This window comes from Phoca vitulina, unplaced genomic scaffold (assembly GCF_004348235.1).
Source record: "Phoca vitulina isolate PV1807 unplaced genomic scaffold, GSC_HSeal_1.0 scaffold4, whole genome shotgun sequence".
NCBI lineage: Eukaryota > Metazoa > Chordata > Mammalia > Carnivora > Phocidae > Phoca > Phoca vitulina.
This window is the reverse complement of record NW_022589707.1, coordinates 73933197-73959551: the sequence shown is the minus strand read 5'-3', so window position 1 is coordinate 73959551 and position 26355 is coordinate 73933197. Positions and strand designations below refer to the sequence as shown.

Below are 26355 nucleotides of genomic sequence, written 5' to 3'. Positions count from 1 at the left end.
ACTGGTTGTAAAATATAAATATATATATTCATATGGACTCTGAGAAACAAACTGAGGGTTCTAGAGGGGAGGGGGGTGGGGGGATGGATTAGCCCGGTGATGGGTATTAAAGAGGGCACGTATTGCATTGAGCACTGGGTATTATATGCAAACAATGAATCATGGAACACTACGTCAAAAACTAAGGATGTAATGTATAGTGATTAACATAATAAAAAAAGGAAAAAATAGAACTTCAAAATCTTCATCTCTCAAGGGATAGAATTATGTTAGACTTGCAAGTATTTGTATTGGTAAACTGAGAAAGCAAATGTGAAATGCTTAATGAGTGGCTGGCATATTAATACTACTGACTATATAGTTTAATACTACTTACTGTTTTTGTCCCTCAAATCAGAAGTTCCAGAATTTTATACTCTCCAGACCTGTTTGTAGTGCTAAAAATTTCTAAACACTAAAGAATTTTATTTATGTGGATGATAACTGCTGACATATTTAAACTTAAAGTTGATGAACCTTCATATTTATTAATTCATTTGAAATAACAATAAACTGATTAAATACGAACAGAAATATGTGCTAAAAAAACTATATTTCCAAAACAATTTTAAGAAGGCAGTCTCCTGTGATATAAATTATTTGTTGAAGTCAATGAAGAAAATCCAGCCTCACACAGATGCATATTTGGAAAAGGAAGACACCTTAAAAACCTTTTAGGTAATGGTGGATATTCTTTTCTTGATACCACAAAATAACTCCACACCAGCTTCTAAAATTTTAGTTGCAATCAGCTAAAGTTTAGTTGCCTGGCAGTAAAAAAAGAACTACACTGAAATAATATCAATAAATATTTCATACTTTTTTTTTAAAGATTTTATTTATTTATTTGATATGTATGTGTATATATATAGAGAGAGAGAGAGAAAGAGAGCACAAGCAGGGGCAGAGGGAGAGGGAGAAGCAGGGAGCCTGATGCAGAGCTGGATCCCAGGACCCTGGGATCATGACCTGAGCTGAACACAGACACTTAACCGACTGAGCCACTCAGGTGCCCCTCATACTTTCTTACCTTAAAATCTTCTGGCCTATTTACAGTGTTACTGGATTTCACTGGAAAACATCTGACTCACTGCAATTTGCAGATCTTCTAACTGTTGACACATTTCACTACTGTATTGGTTTGCTGGGGCTGCCATAACAAAGTATCACAGACTGGGTGGCTTAAACAACAGAAATTTATTTTCTCATAATTCTGGAAGCTAGAAGTCAAAGATCAAGATAAGGGCAGGAATGGTTTCTTTTGGGGGCTTCTCTCCTTGGCTTTTAGATGGCTGTCTTCTCCCTATGTCTTCACATGGTCTTTCCTCTGTGTGTCTTTGTGTTCCAATCTCCTCTTCTTATAAAAAAAAAAACAAACCTTATCCTCATTAATGAATTGTATTAATTTCATAAATATATTCACTGAAATGTTTCCTTGAATGTCAGCATGGCACAAGAGGCTTTTGATTAACAAGACTAGGATTAGACGGCTTGCTCTCTCACTAATTAAGTATCCCCTTTCAAGTTACATCTTCTCTAAGTTTTTTTAATCTTTAAATAATAAGTAATATCTGTGTTATAATTTCACTGGTAGAAAAAAGTATATAAAGTACTAAGATATGATTAGCTGTTAAAATATTAGTTTAAAAATTATCCTGAAATTAGAAAAGATTAAAAGTTATTTAAAAAAATACTTTCCTTGACATGAGGGAATGCAACTAGTTAAGGATACAATTTATAACTATACAAAACTTAATACCATTAAGGAAAATCAACAAAAATATTATATTCAGAATATATCTCTCAACTGTCTTACTATACTAATATAACATTTTAGGTTCTTTTCTTCTATCATAGCCCTTGGTTATATAGTCTCCAAGGATATCAAATTCTGTATTTAAGACCACTTTTATTTCTAAGTATACCTACCCCTGCTTATTGTACCTAACTTGAAGTGCACATATACTTTCAAGTTAGATATTGCCAAGAAAAGAATATTCAAAATTATTTTAAAAATCACAGGATTCTTGAACTCCTGATAAATGAACTAGTGGTTTATGGTAATGATTATTCTAGGGAAAATAAAAGAGAATAAACATTTTTTAGTTAGCACAATACATTAAAGTTGAATTCAGTCAAACCAAACACCCTCTAGGTATTTCTATCACAAAATAATTATTGAAGGCTTTGATCTCAAACATTCATGTTCAACTCTGGATCAGACTTTTTCATCAGTTTTTGCCTAGTCAACAATTTACTTTTTTTAACTTCTTTCTTTCCTTATTAGTATTATTTTGAGAGAAAGCACATGTGAGCAGTGGAGAGGGGAAGAGGGAGAAAAAAAATCCCAAGCAGGCTCCATCCTCAGCATGGAGCCTAATGTGGGGCTCAGTCTCAGGATCCTGAGGTCATGACCTGAGCTGAAATCAAGAGTCAGATGCTTAACTGACTGAGCCACCCAGGTGTCCCTATTGTTACTATTTTTTAATCCTGAAGGATATGCATAGTCCTTGCTCAGTATTAGCCTGAAGGCATTAGATAGCTCTGATAAATGAACACTTAGAAATCTGTTGAAGTATATATATATTTCTATGTATTTCTATCTATACATATTGTATGTATATTGTATGTATATTTCTAATCAGAATAGGCTATTTCCTCCCTATAGCTACAGAAGATAAAAGAAAAAAAGGAGATAAGTGATTTACCTTGTAAAATCACTCCTCGATCTGTTTTTACTCTTTATTCCTTATTTACTTTAGACTGTATGTAGCAAGGGTAGGTGGATGGAGGTGGAGCTTGAATTTTTTGGCAACCAGAGCTTCTCTCTCATCATAAAACCCCTAGACTGAAATTTGTACCACAATGAGCCTTGTGTCCTGAGAGAACTTCTGGACATCAGCAACATTTAGCTGTCAACAACTAGTCACGTACTGCTTATTTTCTATTTTATTGTGTCACAAAAAGGCACCTTTCATTACATCAGAATTAAAATTTGTCTTTTTTCTTATTAACTAATTTGATGGGGCTGAATCATTGGCAATTTAATTTACCAAAATGATTTCTCAGCTGCTTTCTCCTCAGCTGCAGAGACAAATGTGCAGCATCCTTTAGCTGCTATCTTCAGCTAGTGCTGAAAAGAAAAGGGGCATGACTGAAACAACAATTTGAGAATGGTCAATTTTATCTTCCATGTAATTATTTTTAAAGAAAAGAAATACTTTGTATAGGAAAAACATAAATTCTTCTCAGTCTGAGATAGGAAAGTCATACATATGTGTGTGTATTTAAATATGTAATGTATAAAAGGAGGAGCGGAGTAACCTACCAATCAGTGTACCAAAAATTTACATTTTTATTAGAGGAAAGAGCAGTGGTTCAGTAAAGACCTACTAAACTTGTTTTAAAATTGAACTATTAGTGTGTTTTCAATATGTTGGCATTGCCTTTTTTTCCTCAATGATATAATATTACCTTTAACTCTTCTAACCTTCTGGATTAAGAATAGAAACCAAATTAAAGTTTGCTTCCAGAAATGGGAATGGAATAGACAGTTGCAAATGTTGCTGTGTCAGTACAGAACATGCCAAAAATCATATGAGGAAAAATAAGACTGTCTGGAGGATAGTTTTTGTCCAATGTGAAAGTGGAGGATGTTAAAAAAATAATAATCAAGAAACATCTTAATTTTTTGTAGGAAGTAGAGTGGTAAATTTTTACTTATTTCTACACACCCTAAATTCATAAAGTGACCTTATGATGTCATGGGATATACTAAAAGATTTTGCAGTAAAATGTAGATATTATAATAATAAACTGTATTCCATGAAGGATATTTTTTTAAAAACTGAGGTAAATACATGGTGCCATGTATCTACAGAAAGTTAACCCTGTTTTATTTATTTATTTATTTTTAAAAGATAATACTGTTTTATAAAAAATAATAATATCATGTTGTTTTACCTTACCAGTTAGTCTTAATGAGTATTTTAACATAATGAAAAATATAACCACTCAAAACCACCCCCATTTTTATTCAGAGATATACATTATTATAAAGTAATATTATGAATGACAAGCTAAATGGTAGACCCAATTACTAGAGTTAGTGGATTTTCCTTTCTATTTCCAACAAAAATTGCGTGTGTGATTTAATGGAAAATTAAAGAAGTAATTCTAAACTATCAAAGAGTTTTTGGAGTATCAAATATATATGAAAATTCTTTAGAGTGATTTGGTGCCACTTTTTCTTTTAACATTAGGCAATTTTCCTTATTTTCCCAATTGCTGAAAAAGAATCAGAGGGGGGAATTCGGAGGGGGAGATAAACCATGAGAGACTATGGACTCTGAGAAACAAAATTAGGGTTCTAGAGGGGAGGAGCATGGGGGGATGGGTTAGCCTGGTGATGGGTATTAAAGAGGGCACGTACTGAATGGAGCACAGGGTGTTATATGCAAACAATGAATCATGGAACACTACATCAAAAACTAATGATGTAATGTATGGTGATTAACAACATAATAAATAAATAAATAAATAAATAAATGGCATTAAGGAAATTTTGGGGGTGATGGAAGTGTTCTAAAGCCAGAATGTGATAATGGTTGAACATCTCAATATATTTACTAAAACTCATAGAACTATGTACTTAAAATAGGTAAAATTTCTGGCCTCAATAAAGTTATTTTAAAACACACACACACACACACATACAAATCAGAGAATATGTCTAATTACTAATTCTCCATACTAAACTGGTTTCATTTGGCTTTTTTGTGTTGTACAGTCTTAGGATCCTGATGAAACTCTTTCCTTGTACCCATTTAAGCCATCATTTGACTTATATGATGTGTACGTGTGCGTGAGTTTATGCTTTATAATACGCAATTATAGTTTCTTTCTGCAGAAATATTTTTAGAAGTATTTTCAAAGTGTCACAATAGAATCCAATATCCATTTTCCACACTTTCTAAAAATTCTACTCACTTACAAAGTGAAAAACTTTTCAGAAGTGTTATATTTTGTGAAGTGGTAAGAACCCAGCAACAATGTATATAAATTGTAAGATTTGTAAGTGATAAGTTAATCATGTGAGACTTTATTTTAGACGTTTAAATATTTAGAAATATCTATATTATTGATTTAAATTTACTCTTTATAGCTATTTTCTTAATATAAGTATAGCCTCTTTTCATTCCTATATAATAAAAGTTGTAAGAAAAACATGTTTTAATTTAAATTGCAGTAAACTTTTTGGCAAAGTTAATGTTGAAAAAAACTTTAAACACGTCTCATAAAAGTATGTTGAACATACTCCATATTTGCTGAATAAATGTAGCAAGTGTTATATCATGATTTTTTATAGGAATGACATTTAACTGATTAAAACAATTTTATTAAAAATTAGACAATTTATCCTCATAAAAAATTTCTAACAGATGTGGACTTACTTTTCTATTTTTATTTTTCAATTTCGGTTCACTTGTAGATATGTGGACAAACTTGGAAGAACAATATTCAGACAGTTGCTAATGATCTCTATCTATCCATGTGATAAAAGAAAGTAGATACATGGAAAGGCTGATAAGAACAAAGACAAAAAGTGCAATGTGCATACCGTAAACCAAATAAAAATTCTGCATTTCTGAATACTCTTTACACTATTTTTATTCTTTTTTAAGATTTATTTATTTATTTGAGAAAGAGAGCGAGCATGAGTGGGAGGGGCAGAGGGAGAGGGAGAGAGAATCTCCAGCAGACGCTGCGTGATTGCAAAGTCCAATGTGGGGTTTGATCTCAAACCCTGAGATCATGATCTGAGCCGAAATCAAGAGTCAGATGCTTAACTGACTGAGCCAACCAGGTGCCCCTACACTATTTTTAAAATGAGATTACAACATAATGAAACATTTAAAAGTTCAAAGCTCTATTCAATTTCTAGTGTTATTCATTGTAAAAATTAGTAATATCAATGTTTTTTTGACATATTGGCTAATCAAAAGCCCATATTATAATTTTCCAGAGAAAATTTTACATAAGAAGGTGTAAATGTGGCATTTTCAAAGTGCAGACCAATGTTTTCCACTATACTTTTATATACAACTCATATCTGTGATTTGATGTCATTAAGTTTTTAGAATTTACGGTGCATATTTTCAATTCCTGGCTAACTCATCATGTTTAATTGTGATTTAGTTTTTAATTATTAGAGAGAATGTAGAAAAAAAAAACAAAATACAGCTTATATAAATGGTGGTTGGTTTATGTAAGTTTCTCTAAGATAAGCAAAGAATTCTCAAATGTTTTTGTTTGACTTGCTTCATTCGCTCATTCTTTAATTCATTCATCAAACCTACAGCAAATATTTATTGAACAAACTATGTAGCAGTCAACTTCTGAAAAGAATTTCAATTAGAACTTGCTTTTTGTTTTCTTAAATTGATTTTTTAACTTTAATCTGTTAAGTCACTAATTTTTGACAATGCAAACTCAAGTTAATTTGTGTAGTTAAACATGATGAATCATGTAGCTTGTAGAGAAGTGATTGTCACATTTATATTTAGGGATATGATTTGATTTTTTTCTTTTTAAAAACCGATTGCTATTTTAGTGACTTTGACAACTGAGAAGAGTGCTAATCCAGTCTTTATTTAAACTTTGGTTGTTTGTTTGATCTCTTTCCTTTCTTAGACATTATACTGAATTCCGTACTATACTTTTTTATGAGGCAGGATATAATCATCATAACAAAAATATATTAAAATTTCATTTTACAATTCCCACCCTAAATAGAACTTTTATTTGAAGCTCTCTGTGTAGAAGTCTAAGAGCAGATAAAACAAAAATCAAGCCCATGTAGAGATTACATTTCATTATTAATATGTGTGAACTTTATTATCTTGAACAGTCTAACAATCTAAGAAATCACTCATATTCTTTGTGATTTTATAGTGTCATCCAAAATTAGAAAAATAATATTTTTACTTTGGAGTCTAATTTCCTGATGATTTCTGTGTATGAAATGGCAAGGAAAGGAATATTGGAAGTTGCAACAGGTCATCCTGTCCCATGAAGAAACAGTAAACAGTTTAGGTGCAATGAGATCTTGCTAATGTAGTAGCAAATTTGGTTCAGGATGAGGTCAATGTTGTAGAAGTACAGCCAAGAGCATTCTTTAACTTTTTCCTTAACTTTTCCTTTGATCATTGCACACTATAATATCAGAAGTATATAATTATATGAAAAATATTTAACACCTTACTGCTTCTGGAATTAGTGTTATCCTTTAAACCTTAACCTGAAAAAATCCTTATAATTTATTTGCTACCAATTTATTTACTTTTTGGTCTCAAATATTTGCTCTATTTAAGAAGACCACCTGTTTTATCCAAGGAGTAGTGTAACTTTCCCAAAGGCACTTGGCAAAATCTCTTTATAATTTGGTCACTAGCTCTGATTTCTTCAGGACAAGTCACAATTTGTTTAAAGTAGCCTTTAAATATAAAGAAAATGAAGAAAAACAAAAAGGGAATTAAAGAGAAAGAGTGAGATGAGGAGGAAAGAAATCCTAGACTTCTATTATTTGTCTACTACAATGATTTATTTTTTACTTCAAAAAGAGTTTAGCAGGTAACACAGGGTAAGTCAATCTAGTAGCATAAAAGATTAAATAGTTTGAACAATAAACACTTCACAATAGGAAATAGGAAAAGCAAAGTTTAGAATCACAGTAAATCCTCTGAAATATGTAATAATTTATTATTCTCCAATCAAACCAACTTGTAAATTAGAAAAATTATTTTCCCCAAATTACTCAAAGATATGATAATTTTATCATTTTTTTTTCAGGAACTAAAACATATAGTTTTCATCCAGATATAAAATAATCACCGCTTCATTTTAAACTGGGCTTTAAAAATTATACAAATTTGGAGAACATTCGGAGAAGGAAGGGAAAAATGAAGGGGGGGAAATTGGAAGGGGAGACAAACCATGAGAGACTATGGACTCCGAGAAACAAACTGAGGGTTTTAGAGGGAAGGGGGTTTGGGGTAAGGGTCAGGCCAGTGATGGGTATTAAGTAGGGCACGTATTGCATGGAGCACTGGGTGTTATACGAAAACAATGAATCATGGAACACTACATCAAAAACTAATGATGTACTGTATGGTGACTAACATAACATAATAAAATAAAATAAAATAAATTATACAAATTTGGAAGTTTAATTATTACTACAATAATGACCAAAGATAAACATTTTAAATAATTCTCTCATTTTTCTGCCTTTGGTTTCTAGATTGTCTTTTTTTGTCTTTATATCTTGACTTTCCACACATCTTATTTGGAAAGGTGTGAATTTTTCATTGAAACATATATGTTGCCTCATTCAGTACTGTGCTTGTTTTTCTGAACTTTTCTCATTATAGATTTAACTCTTACTATGGTCTGTTACTTAGGAATTGGTATAACTAATTCAGTGCTCAGAAAAAGTCATGGGCATGGTGCCAATTAATTAACAAAACTAATGTATCAGAGGAACTGATTACACATAAAAGCATACCTCTACTAAAGCAATTTACTCTAAAGGTATTTCAGTAGATAAATGACAGTACCTAAAATGCTGCTTTGAATATGAATGATTAATATAAAAGAAGTGGTCCTAGCCATAATATCACAAATATGTTGAAATAGTTTATCTCAAACATTAATGTGCATATGAATCAGCTGGAGATCTTGTTAAAATGTATATGGTGGGGGGGCATGAGTTTCTGCATTCCTAACAAGTTTTCAGGTCATGCTGAAGCTGCTGGTTCATGAATCACATTTGAGTAGCAAGAATCTAACATATCCCTTTCTGTGGATCCATTACAAACCCATCCTAATGAAATTAATGTAAAAGTAAAACCAATCCCTTACACTTAGATCAAGCACAGCATTCAAAAGATTTCATAAATATTGTATCACTTAGCAATCATTTTTAAGATGGCAAAACAGTGACTCAGTTTAAGTGACTTGTCCAAAGCAACAGATAATAATTAAAGAGATAAATCTGAAATCTATGTCTCCCAGATGTGAATCCTTTCCATTGCATTCAGCAGTTTCAAAATAATTTAGCTCCTTTCCAAGCAGCAAATGACTTTTTTTTAGAAGGGGGTAGTAAAGGGTTATAGTCCTGTATTTACTTTGTGCAAATAGTGACTTGTGGTGTTTATTTAACTCCACTATTTCTAAGAAACCTCACTATATTCAGTGTAGTTATCTGCTATGAGCACATAAATCAAAGTTTTTCAATAGAGGTGATAAATTCATTTTTGATCCTCTTACTCTTAAGAAGACATCTTGAGCAATCAATAAAGCATTTGACATCAATTCTTTGCCCAAACACATTTATGCAAGTGAAAATTCCTAGAGATATAATTTGTGAACTTCCTCTAGAATTTATCATTTAATGAAGGGTCGATATTTTACTTCTTGAGTTTGCTATTTCCCGTCTAGACAACTACAGAATGGTAGTTTTTGGATAATTTCACTGTTCTTTCAATTCTGTTTTTGAACTTTACAAAATGATTCATTTTCTTTTTAGCACCATGAATTTTGTAGAGTAAAACTTACTCAAATAATTACATATGTTCATGTAGGAGTCTTGTTCCTTTTTTTCCCTAGTTGTCTATCTCTAGTTCCCCTGTCCTTCCTTATCAGGATATATTGTTATAGAGTTCAAATTCTTTCCACAATTTACACTAACTTTTTGGTAATTTTTCTATCAAGGAGGAGTCAGACTAATGTTAAATATTTGAAACAGAATATTTTTGGGGTGTATATTTTTCTCCAGTGATATAAAAACTGTCCTATCCTCTAATTCTATTACATAACATATTATGCTAAGTGTAAAAAACAAATTGTTGGTTCTCCTCTCAAATCTCTCTCTTTAAAAAGATTTAAAAGTGCAGTGAACATATATATGAAAGAACTTTGTAGAAAAAACTGATCACAGTAACCTAAATAAATACTTCACTCTACCAAAAAGTCAGGAATGACTTGATGACATTATTAGAATCAGTAGCATGGACCAGTAAACAGGAATTTCCTAGATCTGGGTGCTGTTAGAGCATAACGCCAGACAGAAGTTGGTTATATACATCTAAAATACTTCCTTTTAGAATTGTATAAACTTAGATATGGTAGGAAAGTGTGATGATGTTTAATTAGATGGCTGGTTTAGAATACATGAACAGCTTCTTCAAGTGGTGTATCTATCATGCCCTTTACAGAGATATTTGCAGCTCTGTTCTATTCAGTTCTACCTTAGCTACTTACTACTAAATAAAATATGTATTTCTGATATGGCTTGGTTAATAAACATTTTTTTCCTTTACAGTTAAACTTGATTTTAGGCCTACAGTTGAGAATTTAATTTCTCTTATTTAGAACTCTGCCATGTGTGGACCAATGTTTTCTCAGATCACGTGATATTATAAAAGAATGTCAAAGAAAAAAAGCTTATAGGATTTTAATAAAACTTTATATAAAATGTTGGTTATAAAAATAATAAAATATTGGTTACTTTAATATAAATGTTATCTGATATAAAAATAGCACTCCATTTTAGCAAGCCTGAAAATAGATTAAAATGCGATTAAAAGTAAACTGAACATTTTTTCTTTTTTTTTTGAATGGCAACTCTCCCATGAACTGACTGCCCCACAGTTCTATATTATGTTTGTTAAAGCAACTTCTTTGGATGGTATTATTCATGTTATCTATGGAATGCTAATTATGTTTTAAAGAGGAAACCAATTAAATGTAGTCTACACATCATTTTCTTATTTTGTGTTTTATTTTAAAAATTAATCTGTATATCATCAAGGTTTTGTTAATATTACCTATAAAAATTATTTTAATACTTTCTAATAACTAAACTGATTTTGAAATGCAATTAAAATAGATTTACTATTTTCTAAAACATTACTTCACAAGTCTCTAATTAAATGGGAAACATGTATATATTTGTGTTTGATTATAAGGATAAGTGTTAAGCCCAGATTTCTAGGACATAAAAAAAAAAAAAAAAAACCCACAAAAACCAAAAAAAAAAAAAAAAACCCAACAAACTTAATATAGTTGGATTTCCATGGGTTAAATTCAAATCTTTGGCAATATTTCAAGATAGAATTTTAAAATAAAGAGACATATTTCTTATTTTTCAGATAGATGTATTAGTATTTCCCATTTTTAGTTAAATAAATTTGATTAAGTACTGATACACATCTTATAATAAGAGAGTAATATGACAAATATTCAACAACCCTAATGGTATGAGCTCTTTCTAATCAGAATAAATATTAGTCTTCTCAGAACAAAGTTCAGGAGTAGACAACTTGTGGGGACTGAATTACAACCCTATCTATAATGTAAAATATGATTTTAGCATGTGATGGCTTATTCCTGAAGGAGGCTAATGTAAAATGAATTTCTTCACTAATTTCTATGCATTGTAATACTCATGAACCAACTCCATGTGTATACCTGTTCGTATTTCACACTTTCTCTTGGATTTACCCATCTTGTAAAGAACTTACTATATTTAGCTCAAATTTCTTCATGTGCAACCTTGAAATTTTTGAAGTGATGTGATTTGGTTGCACATCGATATGTATAATAACTTTAAACCTCTATACTATTTCTCTTTTTCTAATACATTGTTGATATATTTTAGAAGCGATTTAGTTGGTTCTGTACGTCTAGCTTCTAAAACATATTTTATTCTGATGAGTGGGATCATTTTATTAAGACATGTGTCTTACACTGGTGAAGACATCCATTCAATAAATATTGATGAAGGGTTGACTGTTAGGAAAAATAATGGTAAATGGGGCAGATAATGCAAATAACTAACAACATAGCACATAGCAAATAGCTATTTATGTTATAATTTACCAACTTATATATGGTAAATTCCTTTACTGTATGGTAAATGGCAAATTCACTGAATCCTGTTAACAATTCTATGAGGTTAGTACCTATTCTAGAATGTTACAGTTACTGTCATCCCTGTTTCTAATGAGCAAACTAAGACACAGAAAGATTGATTAATTTGACCAAGGTCACATGGCTAGTGACGATGGAGCTGGACTTTGATCCCAGTTGGTGTGGTACAAGAGTCTATATTAACCATTTTGCCATGCTGACTTTCTGGCTTTAAATGGGATATTTTTTGATACCTTGGAATGTGACTTATGTCTCAAAACTGAAAATAATAGGAAATAAGACCCTTCACATTATACACATTCTAGTTACAACCAAGTTCAACTTACTAAAGTAGTGACAGTTCACCCATGTCCACAATATATAAGAGGATGCTACAAACTTGAATGAGTGACTTATTGAGGTAGTGAGTAATCAAGTTAGTCAAAGAGCTATGAAATTTCCCTTTCTTCCTCCAGCTGTCACCTCAATCGAAATGAGGAGAGCTCCAGAAGGATATCATGCTACTCACTCCACCTCTGGATGCTTTCTAAATAGCAGAAACTCATTAGGCCACCTCTGGGCATACTAGGCTAGAACACATTTAGATCATTCTCGAGCAAGCTTGACATGCATCTCCATAATTTGGGGAATATTTATGAAGAAAGAATCTGGTGTGATTTTATCATCTGGGTCCACAGGGCAGGGTAAGGAGAAAGCCATGCAGTGCAAGCACCCTGAATTCTACAAATGACACCTGGCAAGGATGTAGGATTTACCTGTTGACCTAGTGAAAATGCAGAACAAATGGCCAGGCTCACACCATCTTGACAGCATCCTATGCAAGAGAGTGTTCTGTCGGGGGAAAAGAACTACAGTAATGGAACTCTATGGAATGTACTTCTAGAAGGTGGGAAACTGAATAGAACCATGAAATATGGGGTATCCACAGGAGCCTTAGAAGAACCCATTAATATAATCAGTGAAAGAATTAGCATTTAGGACATGACATGCAAAGTGCTCAGATAATAACAAAACCAATCACAAAAGGTATTTCCCCATCTTTTCTCAAAATACACTGGAGCAAGTGGTGAGGAGAGAAGACAGAAAAAACAGACCATGTTTGCCCTCCCACTACCAGTGTCCAAGCCAAGTGAGGTCATAGCTGCATTGCTATGAGAAAGCTTCTCACATGGGAAAAGCTTTGCATTGTATGTGAGATTTAAGTTTTAAATTAAACTGGACTGGACTTTTTAATACCAAAAGGAGTCAATTACTAAAATGAGACTTGTTTTTAACAACTGTATAGCCAAAGATTCCATCCAAGGCTGGGAAGGGAGTAACTGAATGTTTTAAGGCACTAGTTTGGAGGAAACATAAGAAGAGAGAGAGCATGCCATTTTTTATCTGTACCCTCACTTGATTCAGTCTGCTTATTAAAGGGCTTAAAATACATGGCACCTCTCCTCCAGAAGCTCATAATCCAGTGGGGAATTATCACTATACAAGTTGTTTCAATATAATGTGAGAAGTGAAAAGAAGCACATGCATTTATTTAGGGGAGGAGTACATAACCTAGTGAGCTTATACGAGATATTAATATCCAAATTGGATCCTTAAGTATGAATCTATTAGCTATGTAAAACATGGCAGAGATACAGCGATGGATTGTAATTAGTGTCTAGACCAAGAGAGTTCTGGAAGATTTCTATGTAAGGGAAAACATGACACTCTGAGGAATTCAGTTCGATATGAATATATTCTCTGGAGGAAGATGGCACCTCAACACATTTTGCCAAGAGACGTGCGAGAAATCTAAATGGGTAAGAAGGACCATAGCAAACAATTTTAAAGCCATGTTTTGTATTGTTTTTCGTCTCTGCAAAGATCTTTACTAATCATGGATAGGAAAATCAATAAAAAAATCTCAGAAGCCCTTCAGCAGAGACCAGTAAGGGCTAAAAACGGAGGTAAAAATCTCAAGTGAAAAGAAACTGGGAAACAGCTAAGTAAGAAGTTCACTTACTGGATCCAGCAGAAACACCGCATCCCCACAGGCACAATCAAGGATTTGGCCCCAATTATTTGGGCCCAGATGACTCTTCCTCCTCAATCTCTTCCCCTCGAAGGGGTCGGATGAGACGCCTCCTGCTCCCCTTTATCTCTCTTCTCCCTGCTCCAGTCGCTCCACCCCTGAGGCGCCATTGTCTTCGGCTGGTGAGGAGGCGGGCCTTGAGGGCTTCTCCGTGCTCAGAGTTAATCACTTCCTTTTCCAGCCGCGCGTTGTCCACGCACCTGCAGCTTGTTGTCCACGTTATCCTAGACCACGTTCTCCGTGTGCCTGTGGGCTTAGGCACCAGCTGTTTTGCTTCGTGGGCTAGCATCTGCTGGAGGCACTGGCTAAAAGGGCATCGATACCGCTGAGGCCCCTAGTGCCTCAGGGAAGGAGATGACTGCACGCTCTGTGTCACAACAAACTGCATCTCCACAGAGTAGGTGATGCGGGTGACTTTCCTTAAGTCGTCTTGCATGTTAAAGTGACATAGTTGAAGGAGTTGGTCCCAGACGGGCGCCACCCGGGGCCATGCACATTCACTCAAACAGCTGCAGGTGACGGGATGCAGGTCTCCCTCAGCATCAGAGCAAAGCCCAGGATGCGTTTGTCTGAGGCACGGACCTTCATCACTACCTCGGTGTGTTCCAGCCACAGCCACCCAGATCTTCCTAGAGCAAGACCTCACTCCTGAAACGTAGCCACCTCTGCTCTTCCTTTGAGAGGCCCTGGGTCCTGGCGCGGTCCTGGCACCGACGCACTGCACGTGGTACTCGAAAATAAACGTGCGGACGTACACGCAGCCTTCCCACGCAGCGCTGCGGCACTGGAGAGGTCAGCACCCCTGAATGAGCGCTGACGGACTCTGAGGGTGAAAGCTGCCAGCCTGGGTCCGCTTCAGCCTTTTCAGGTGCTGCTGCTAGAAAATCTTCTGACTTTCCCGCAGGTGGGGAAGTCGATAAAGACAGGGGACTCAGCGTGGCCTCCACAGGGCGGCCAACCAGCATGTCAGCTCGGTTGGTGTACGACAGGATGGTGGTGCCCATTCCATCCATTTCTACCAGAAGCCGGTTGGGAGTCCGCTTCTCCTCATGGTTCTAGAAGCCGGACATGTTGGTGGGACACTTACTGTCCAGAACGTGGATCTTGTCAGTGAACAGGATGCCAGGGTCCCCGAGTGAGTTTCCTTGAAGGGGCTCCACAGACCGGCGTTGTCGAGGCCTGGATTGACCACGGGCAGCTACCGCCGGGGCCCGCCGCGTCTTCCCGCAGCCGAGGCGGAGGGGTGGCGACCGACAGCCCGCCTTTCTGAACATTGGCGCCCAACTCCAGGGAGCACTAGAGCCTCATCAGATAGTCCACAGCCTCTGACTTCTAGCTTGGCTTCATGCATTCCTGCTGTGTCTTTGAAGCTGACTCCTTGCCACATCTCGCTGCCCACAATCGTGAAAGAAGACCTTTAGAGCCGATTAAAAGCACCGACTCCCCCTTCCCTTCCCGTCATTCCAGTCAGATGGCAGATTACACAGCCAAGCCCACTGCTGTCCTCCTGGAGACGGGGAGCGTATTTCCAAAGAAGTCCAGAGGCTTTCAGAAACTGGGATCCTGGCCTTGCCTTCCTTCCGTATTCAGTTTATCTTCAGTCCCTGTCTGGAAGCTTCTCTTCAGATTTGTTGGTGTCTGCAGCCCGCATTCAGTGCATCCAGGCCCTGGAACACCACGGTGGGCGCCGGGGTGCGGGTAGACTTCCACCACCCGCGCGCGCTGCACCCGCTCTTGGCGGACATCTCGAGGACACAGGCGGCCCAGGAAATGTCCCCGCCGGTGCTTAATGGGTTCAGCAGGCTCACCACGATGGCAACCAGGAACAAGGTAGGCAGCCGCTGGCGGTACTCATGGCCTTTCCTTTCTTTGTGCCTCGTCTCTTTGTTGTCCTCAGGAGTCCTCCCCTTGAATTTATCATTGCTCCCAGTCCTCTGCTTGGTCTTTGAGGTGTCCAGTTACTAACTACCACCTAATAGTTTCCAGAACCTGACTGGGATTCTGGACTAGGTGCTCTATCAGCAACCATTCGCCGACCGCTTCTTTGAAGGGCTCCGGGTTAGTAGGCTCACTTGCACACCTTGTGGGGCCGGCCTCCAGCCTAGGGGTGTGGGGACCCACCGAGGTCTCTGGATGAAGTACAGGCTCCTCCTCTCAGCCGGAGCCTGGGCCCTGCAACCATAGGGGACCTGGGCCCTAGCTTAGGGCCTTTTTAATTTATTTTTATTATTAATTTATTTTTTAAAATTTAGATCTGACCACTTTATTTACTTTTGAAGGGGAAGATATTTTAGCTCTTCCATAATTTCCATCAGCCTTTTCCTTTACCTAAAGCACCCCCAAAACATCATAAAAAGTGGTATACTTGCTATTCTAATGAATCCTCAAGGCTAACTCCCTTTCCAACCAAATAGCTGTCCCTGAGCTTGTTTCTCAGAGAAAATTTGGAGCCACTGTGTAAATATTACCAATCTTCAAGTTGTATATACATATGTATTTAGAGTACACTAATAACAACTTGCATTTCATTGAATCATACTGCTTTTATGTTTTTTAAAGATTATTTCTTGGTTTCCTGTTTTGTTTTAATGGAAATACAAGTACAGTAAAAATGACTTGATAAACCTGGGGAAATGATTTAAATTAATAAAAGCCCGTAAAATGTTTACTAAGAGATGTAAACACCAGATGCTCAGCCTTCCTATTTCTACATAAAATGTTCATTAATAGCAGTAACTACTTTTGCATCTATCCCCAAGGTTTATGAATAACAAGCAGTGACCTCATTTTGTTTAGCATGTAATGTTTGGCTCTTTGGGAATTTGACTCACATTGTATAAGTTTTAGGATTTAACAGAAGATTTACATTGAATGAATACTCAAGGGTCTAGGTAAATCAATATCTAGGTTGAGTTGTTACTTAAATATTATTTAACAAAATTACACTTGTATCACATGGGAATATTTTGAAGTGTGGTTTGATATAGAAGGCAGCTACTGTAGTACTACTCCAATTTTATTCAAAGAAGAATCAAGTCATATAAGGAGGGAAAATTTTCTATATTCAGATAACCATTTCTGCTAACTAGTGATAACAATGAACCTTCTTTCCTAGGCGGGGTTATTGATTTGGGGAAGACAGTTCTTTTGTTGCTGTATAAGAAAATTAAACTCTCAGGGCTATATGTGTGTGTTGACCACATTTATAAATTCCATGTAAAGGATTGGACCATTGCATTTTATTCATAGGTAAAAAGAGAAGGTAAATTTTTCTACAGAGTATGTATGTTTTATCCCAAGTTATATTTTCAAAATATGTACAGATTTTTAAAATGCTAACTATAGTCAGGTCATTATATAATCACTAACAATTTTAGTTTTTTAAAATATAATTATCTCTTTGAGGGTTACAATATTAACATTTTTCATTTTAGCTGTCGCATAATGGGGAAATTTCTGAACAGGACATGTTTTTCTCTTGGAATACTCTAGGAATGATCTACTGTTCCTTTTCCTAGGTGTTCTTTTGTAAACACTGATTAGAATCCCCAGAAAGACAAGTATGGGAAGTTTCTACTGTGATATATTTACCTACTGAAAAAAGAAGGATGACTATCCTAGTTATGTTTAAATATAAATTATCATTGACAAGAAAGCATTTTGTAATTCCAAATTATTTGAAAAAAAAAGTTTAGATAAATTTATAAAAATTTTTGAAAACACAGTCCCCAGAATAACATGCATGAAATCTTCAGTAAATCAACTAATTATTATATCATAAACACATTAACAGTCTGTACCCAATAACTACCCCTGTGGTGAATATTGTATATAATAAAAAACAGGAATACTGTGGAACATTGATTTTTAATTTCCCCAAAATCTAAGAATAAATATTGTTATTATTTCTTTGTGATATTATCTTTAGTAGGTTAGAGTTCAAAAAAGTTCATCTCTGGCTGTAGGCATCAGATAAAATTGTATATAAATAGTAAGATTAAATACATATAGTATACAGTCTTCCTACTTTTAAGATATTCTTAAATTTCTAAATTGTCAATTCTGCTTAGTTGTAGTTTATTTTTTAAACAGATATTTTAGGTATAATATTTGTCATCTCATATGCTTTTATTTACTTATTTTTAAATTAAATTTTTTTTATGACAAAGGGCTGGGTACACCCATTGCATTATGACTTTCCTTTTCTTTTTTTATTTTAATTTTTAAAATGTGACTGTAGTTGACACACATGTTCTATTAGTTTCAGGTGTACAACATAATGATTCAGCTTCTCTATACCTCTGCTATTATGCTCACCACAAGTATAGCTACCATCTGTACAATGCTATTACGTACAATGCTATTACAATATCCTTGGCTATATTCCCTGTGTTGTGCCTTTTACTCTAGTGATTTATTCATTCCATAACTGGAAGGCTGTATCTCTCACTCCCCTTCACCCATTTTGCCCATTCCCCTCACCTTCCTACCCTCTGGCAACATCGGTTTGTTCTCTGTATTTACAGGTCTGATTCTGCTTTTTGTTTGTTTATTCATTTGTTTTGTTTTTTAGACTCCATATGTGAGTGAAATCACATGGTATTTGTCTTTCTCAGTCTGACTTATTTCATTTAATATACTCTAGGGCCATCCATGGTGTCACAAATGATGCAATCTCATCCTTTTATGGCTGCATAATATTCCTGTGTGTGTGTCAGTGTGTGTGTATGTGTGTGTGTGTACCACATCTTTCTTAATCAGTCATTTATTAATGGACATTTAGGTTGCTTCCATATCTTGACTTTTGTAAATAAGGCTGCAATAAACATAGTGATAGCATATATCTTTTTGAATTAGTGTTTTTGTTTTCTTTAGGCAGATATTCAGTAGTGGAATTATTAGGTCATATGGTATTTCTATTTTTAATTTTTTGAGGAACCTCCATACTGTTTTCTATAGTGGCTGTATCATTTACATTCCTACTAACATTTTATGAGGGTTCCTTTTTCTCCACAACCTTACCAACACCTGCCAACACTTTTTTTTTTTTTTTTAATTTTAGCCATTCTGACAGATGTAAGCTGATAGCTCACTGTGGTTTTGGTTTGCATTTGCCTGATGATTAGTGATGTTGAGCATCTTTTCATATGTCTTGACCATCTGTATGTCTTCTTTGAAAAAATGTCTACTCAGGTCCTCTACCCATTTTTTTAATTGGATTTTTTTTTCTGGTGTTGTGTGAGTTCTTTATATATTTTGGGTATTAACCCCTTATTGGATATAACTATTGCAAATATCCTTTAAAACATAATATATCCTGCAATATATATTCATGCTTAGAACAAGGCAAAGTTTAGTTTTATTCCAAATTTGCAAGAAACCTGAAAATTTACCTCTGAATGCAAGGCTAACCTTGCTATGAACTGATTCAAATTCAAGACATCTGTTTTCTGTCAAATTCTTAAGTACTGCCTGCATTATTAGCTTTTTTGTTTGTGTGTTTTTATTTTTTATTTTTTTCTGGCTCTATTGTATAAATGACAAAAACTGTAAATATGTAGGGTGTACAATATGATGTTTTAATATACATATACTTTGTGAAATGATTACCATAATCAAGCTAATTAACGTATCTATCACCTCACGTACTTGCCATTTAAACTCGGAATAATGCCTTAAAAAACATACTAGTGATAGCACAGTATAGAGTGGTAGAATGGCAAGAAGAACAAAGAGGAAGAGGAGAAGAGAACAAGGAGGAGAAACTTAAAAGTGCTTCTTTTTTCTTTTTTCTTTTTTCTCAGAGCTAGGTTTAGATGATTTAACATACATGTATATTCCAAAATGATTACCATAATAAGGTTAGTTAACACATTCCTCACCTCATGGTTACCTTTTTTTTTTTTTGTAATGAGAATTTTGAAGAACTAGTACTCTCTTAATAACTTTCAAATGTATAATCCAGTATTGTTGATTACAGTCACCAAGTTGTACATTAGGTCCCCAGAATTTATTCATCTTATAATTGAAAATTTGTACCCTGTGGCCACCTTCATCCATTCCCCTCACTGCCACCCTTGGCAACCACCAATCTCTGTTTTTATGAGTTCAGGTTTTTTAGATTCCACATATAAGTGAGGCCATAAAGTATTTGTCATTCTGTGACTTATTTCAGTTAGCATAATGCCCTCAAGTTTCATCCTTGTTGTTGTAAATGGCAACACGTCCTTTTTTCTCATGGCTGAATAATATTCCTTTGTATATATGTATATACCGCATTTTCTTTATCCATTTATCTGTCAATGGACGTTTAAGGTTGTTTCAATGTCTTGACTATTGTAAATAATGCTGTAATTAACATGGGAGTATACATATCTCTTTGAGATGGTGATTTCATTTTCTTTGGATATTTACCCAGAAAGTGGAATTGCTGGATCATATAGTAGTTCTCCTTTTAATTTTTGGAGGAACTCCATACTGTTTTCCATAGTGACTGCAGCAATTTACATTCCCACCAACAATGCATAAAGGTTTCCTTTCTCTACACTTTACATACAGACTTCTGACCTTAAATTTCTAGTATCTTGTTGTATCTCCACTTATTTGTGTATAATGGTTTTATACCCCTCCTTAATATCCTATTTTTGGCCTCTTTTTAAATTTAATTTTTCCAAATTTATATTTCTTTTATAATCTTTTTATTTGTTGCTATTTATTTCCCTCATGTCATAGTTCAGGTTTTTACATCTCTCATTTGGAATTAATGCAGTTTTTCTCCCAGATTATTAAGCATACATTTTGTGGTTTCAGTGTTTTTTTTTTTTTTTAAGATTTTATTTATTTATTTGAGAGAGAGAGAATGAGAGAGCACATAAGAGGGGGGAGGGTCAGAGGGAGAAGCAGACTCCCTGACGAGCAGGGAGCCCGATGTGGGACTCGATCCAGGGACTCCAGGATCATGACCTGAGCCGAAGGCAGTCGCTTAACCAACTGAGCCACCCAGGTGCCTGTGGTTTTTTTCAACACAAATGTTAGAGTAAATATAAAAATCTATGTGTTCAATTTGCTCTTATTTTAGTCTCAAGGGACTTGGGGGAAGTTTTTTTTTTAATTAAAAAAAGCCATAATTTTTATAATCAAATGTGACATTTTTAATTGATGAAAAGTCTAAAATGAGCAATTGTTGAAGTGAGTTCACCCTGTGCCTGTTTTACTAAAAGAAATGTATTATTAACTTTTAAAATTTGCTTATATAGGAACAACCTTAAGCAGAAATAGGACTATCATAAATTAACAGTATTGGTGTATATCATGAATATCTGACTAGTTTCTAACATATTTTCTGGATTAATTTTAGGACAACCTGAGATTGTTTAAAAAAAATTTTACATGTAATAAAAAGCAGATCAAATAACTTTTCTTATTTTACTTGTAAATTATAACTTGATTTCTTTTTCATGTGAATGTAGTATCTTTTTTTTTTTTTTTTTTAAGATTTTATTTATTTGACAGAGACACAGCGAGAGGGAACACAAGCAGGGGGAGAGGGAGAGGGAGAAGCAGGCTTCCCATGGAGCAGGGAGCCCAATGTGGGGCTCAATCCCAGGACTCCGGGATCATGATCTGAGCCGAAGGCAGATGCTTAAGGACTGAGCCACCCAGGTGCCCCTGAATATAGTAGTATCTTAATTCATTCCTTCAATTTCTGATTTCCTCTCCATGTCAATGAGAAAGAACCATGCTCCAGTAAGTCAGTAATACACCCAAGTTTAGCAGAGGTATATATCTCTAGCAACTATGTGTGACATATGCCAAATAATTTGGCAAGTGTGGCTACTGGGCCTTACAGTATATATCTGGGAAGTTCATTTCTTTGGATGACAAAAGAGTCAAACTAAAAAGAGGGGATGTGGAAGAAGATGAGGATGAATTTAGAACATCACTATGTGACAACATGGATTGAGCATCTGCTCTGTGTAAAGGACTCCATAGATGTTGTGAAGGAGGGGTCACCCACACAATAAGATATTGCTTTTCCCATCCTGAGAGTGATCTAGAGCTACAGTAGAATGAGGAGCAACAGTAAAAGGGAAAGACCATCAACAACATAAATTACACTTTTCTTAAGTGCCCGATGTTTTTCAGATGCAATTTTGATTATTAGAGCAAGGGCCTTTTAAGTTTTGTAAGGAAAACAAATCTAAATTTTGACTGTCTCATTGTAGCATGCTTTGCACCATTCTGTATTTCCAGACCCCTGTGATTTCAGAGACCTTAGAAGCAAATGTCGCAGTTATTTTGTTCTCATTCACGTAAACTATGTTAACCACACAGCAATGCATATTTATACTAGTCTGTTTCCTGCCACACAAGTCTGCTCTGTTCTCTTTCCTCTACCCCCACTGCTGACATACAGATGCACATGGGCACATACACAGGCACATACACTAAAGAAAGATTTATGTTTCTGTTTGATGACTAGCTATTAAATAGAGTTTTTGGCTATGTGAAGATCACTAAAACATACACCGGTAGACACATTTATATAAAGAGAAGCAACATCAAGTATAGGAAATTAATGCTAGAAACCAGCTATCAAATAGGATTAGCTTAGCTTCACTGGAGACTTTTCCTTCAGATATTAAACTTTCTTTCCTCCTGTGAAGATTATTATTTTGTATCCCAAACATCCAGAGCTAACTGAACAAAATGACCTTCTTGTCTAGACATTGCCTAATAGACCATGGGGAAGGGGGAGGGAGGACGGGGAAGGTTTGCAGCAGAAGAAATATCTGGACAATCAGTTAAATGTGTCTGCATGATGAAATATTTTCAGAATAAAAGTATTGATTGGACTCCACATGTACTTTCTGTGGAGGAGGATTGACTGACAGAGTATATTCAAAATAGAGCACATGGGACTTTAAAAACTTTATTTATGAAAATAACATATTTCTAATTTTAGAGAGACTTGAGTAATTTAGGCATAATTAAAAAAGCAGTAGGAATGTAAGATAGTGGATTTCCAGAAAACAAAAAAAGAAAGTGATACTTTATTTTGCTATTATATATCCAACCTAAGTAGAATAAAATAGAATTTGCAAAGGATGCAGAGATTCACCAAAACTAACTCCATTTTCTTATAAATGTTGTTCCAAAAATCTTAATGTGATTAAAAAGATTTTGAGAATGCAGGACTTGTATGTATCTCATTGGATTTTAAATTCCTGTGAAAAGCCCCTTTGTTCTCCACTCCTAGAGTGCCCCAGCCCTTTTCAACCATAACATAAACTGCAACTACTTTCATATTCTATGCATTTTCCGATGCTTTTTTGTCATTTATATGACAGAAAAGTATAGAATAGTGCATGGATAGACACAGCTTCACACCTCTGATTTCAACACAGAATTGTGTACTAGATTAAGAGGAGGAATTTTGTTGTGGAAAACTGTGGTAAAAAGTGAGGTATAGTAGAGTGAAAAACAGAGAACTAATGTCCAAAATATATAGTAAAGTGCAGATATAACCTAAAAGGAGAGGGAAAGACGACTGAGACAATAAATAATGTGTGGGGATAGGAGAATTTGGAGAGTGGATGAAGAATTAATTGGGAGGTGATGGCAGTTGTTTCCCTCTTTCCCAGTGTGTGTTTGGGGTGTGTGTGTGTGTGTGTGTGTGTCTGTGCACGCGCATGTAAGAAAGAGAAAATAGACTTTTAAGAAATTGTGCTATATATACTAAGTATTATCCCCATTTGGCATTTTCAAGAAAATTCATAAAGGTGATGTTGGCTACATCTGTAAATACTACATTTGGATCCTCTAAAAGATATTTTTAAAAGATAAAATCATCATTCTCAACAAATATTAAATGAACATGCATGTGCCAAATATTTTACTTATTAATTGATAAGGGATACATTAAGACGCTATGACTGGTTCAAAGGAGACTTCAAAGTACCCCACTTACATAGGTAAATCAGGAATGCCAAAATGAATTTCTAAGTAGATGCAAAATTGGCTTTTTTTCATAAGAAGGAAGGGAAATCAATGGTCCCTTAACTAGAAAGAATTAATTAGCATGTGGAAGATAATAATGTGCAATGATATGAATTAATGGAGACAACCTAGAGTGGTAAGTTAGTCAGGACATCCACTAATCATTTTTGCCTGTTTCAAAGTCTTTCATGATTTTTCCTGGCTATACGTATCAGGTTCATATTAGTTTTAAAATTAGAGTGTAGAAACCATGTTTTAAAGATGCCATATACTTACATATTGAGGAGAAAATAAGAGCAAAGCCAAAATGTTATTGATTCAACTCCCTTTTTAAATTTTACAATGGTTGTGTAGTATAATAACTCCTCAGATTCTGTGAGTTATCTAACTTTCCATCTAAATAAATGCTTTAATTATTATACTGAAAACTCATATTGGTAAATATTCCACTGCCCATTCTTACCACATCAGCATTCTCTTCATCTTCCCAAAGATTAAGTGAAATATCATGCTGGTGATCCGTCATCTGTTGTTCTTGTCCCATTAGAATGGAGGTAGAAGTGAGAAAAACAAAATCCTGATAAAGTAAAAATAGAGAACATCAATTATAGGGATTTAGAGTTAATTTGTTTAAAGTGAAGTTCTCAATCCCATGTCCTCAGTGACAATGTATTAGAAAAAACACATTAATTTGCTTATTGATAGGGTATTGAGTGTTAAATGCAAAATAAAAATATGAGTAATCTTAGCACTTGGATGACCATCAAGTTAAAACTACACAGTTGCTTTTCCTCTTTTCTAAGAGGCCCTTTTATAAAGTGGAACTAATCATTAATTTGAAAGTTACACATGATCGTTAAGTGTTTTATGAATTCACAAGTATAATACCATAAATGTATTTGTGGTGCTATGCTAGTATCTACTGATTTTCAATTTTGATGTAAGGGACTTACAATTTAAAATAATACAACATTTTATTGAAGATAAAGGGTGACTATAGCTAAGAAAATTAAAAGAGAAAATATTTTAACATTGTTTGATTCAAGATTGAGCATTATCTTTTAACATAAAAACCAGTATAAACACATACCACACCACATCATGAGAATGGGTTACCAAACTGTTTCTGGTTTGCTTCATCTCTGTTAATAACACTTTCAGTTCAAATATGATGTATATCCCTGTTAAAGTGATGTAAACGTAGGAAGTTTAGTCTGAGAGTTATTTGTGTAATTTTTCTTGTTTTGTATTTTGGTGGTACCTAGAAAATGAGATTAGTCACTTCAAAATAGTTTTGTGTCATTTCCTATGTGATTTACTGCATGTAGATATTAAGCTTTAGCTCAGGGTTTGTACCAAATAAATCACTGAGAGTCAATAGGAACACATTTCCAGAAAATGATTTAGTACATTTAACAAAAACAAAAAAATAATTTGAAGTGTTAATTTTAATTAGGTTTCTGGATAAGACTTAAATTATTTAACATTCTTCAAATTAGCCATGGAGAACATAAATTTTATGACTTGTTAAGAACAAATTACTATGATTTTCCCAGCAAACACCAAGCATAGTAAGATTATATGGGAAACAAATTTAGTAGCCTGTTAACATCAAAATACAATACTGAAGGTTTTTATACTTAGTCCTACAATGAGGGGTAAAAAAGCAATAAAATGGTACTAGTAATAAAATAGCTGCTGCTAAACATCAAATTTAGGCTCAAAGAAACATGCAAGCTTATTAACCATTATTAAAGTTATTACTAGACCTACAGTGTGGTTAAGTTTGTAGTTTAAACCCTTTATTTTATTTTATTTTTTTATTATTATGTTATGTTAATCACCATATATTACATCATTAGTTTTTGAGGTAGTGTTTCATGATTCATTGTTTGCATATAGCACCCAGTGCTCCATGCAGAACGTGCCCTCTTTAATACCCATCACCAGACTAACCCATCCCCCACCCCCTCCCCTCTAGAACCCTCAGTTTGTTTTTCAGAGTCCATCGTCTCTCATGGTTCATCTCTCCCTCCGATTTCCCCCCCTTCATTCTTCCCCTCCTGCTATCTTCTTTTTTTTTTTTTTTTATATATAATGTATTATTTGTTTCAGAGGTACAGGTCTGTGATTCAACAGTCTTGCACAATTCACAGTGCTCACCATAGCACATACACTCCCCAATGTCTATCACCCAGCCACCTTATCCCTCCCACCCCCCACCACTCCAGCATCCTCAGTTTGTTTCCTGA

The 26355-nt window shown here is 34.7% G+C and overlaps 1 pseudogene; it reads right to left on the bottom strand.

Moving 5' to 3' along the window:
- Nucleotides 1–14118: 14118 nt before the first annotated feature.
- On the bottom strand, nucleotides 14119–25243 carry LOC116630920 (annotated as a pseudogene).
- Nucleotides 25244–26355: the final 1112 nt, after the last annotated feature.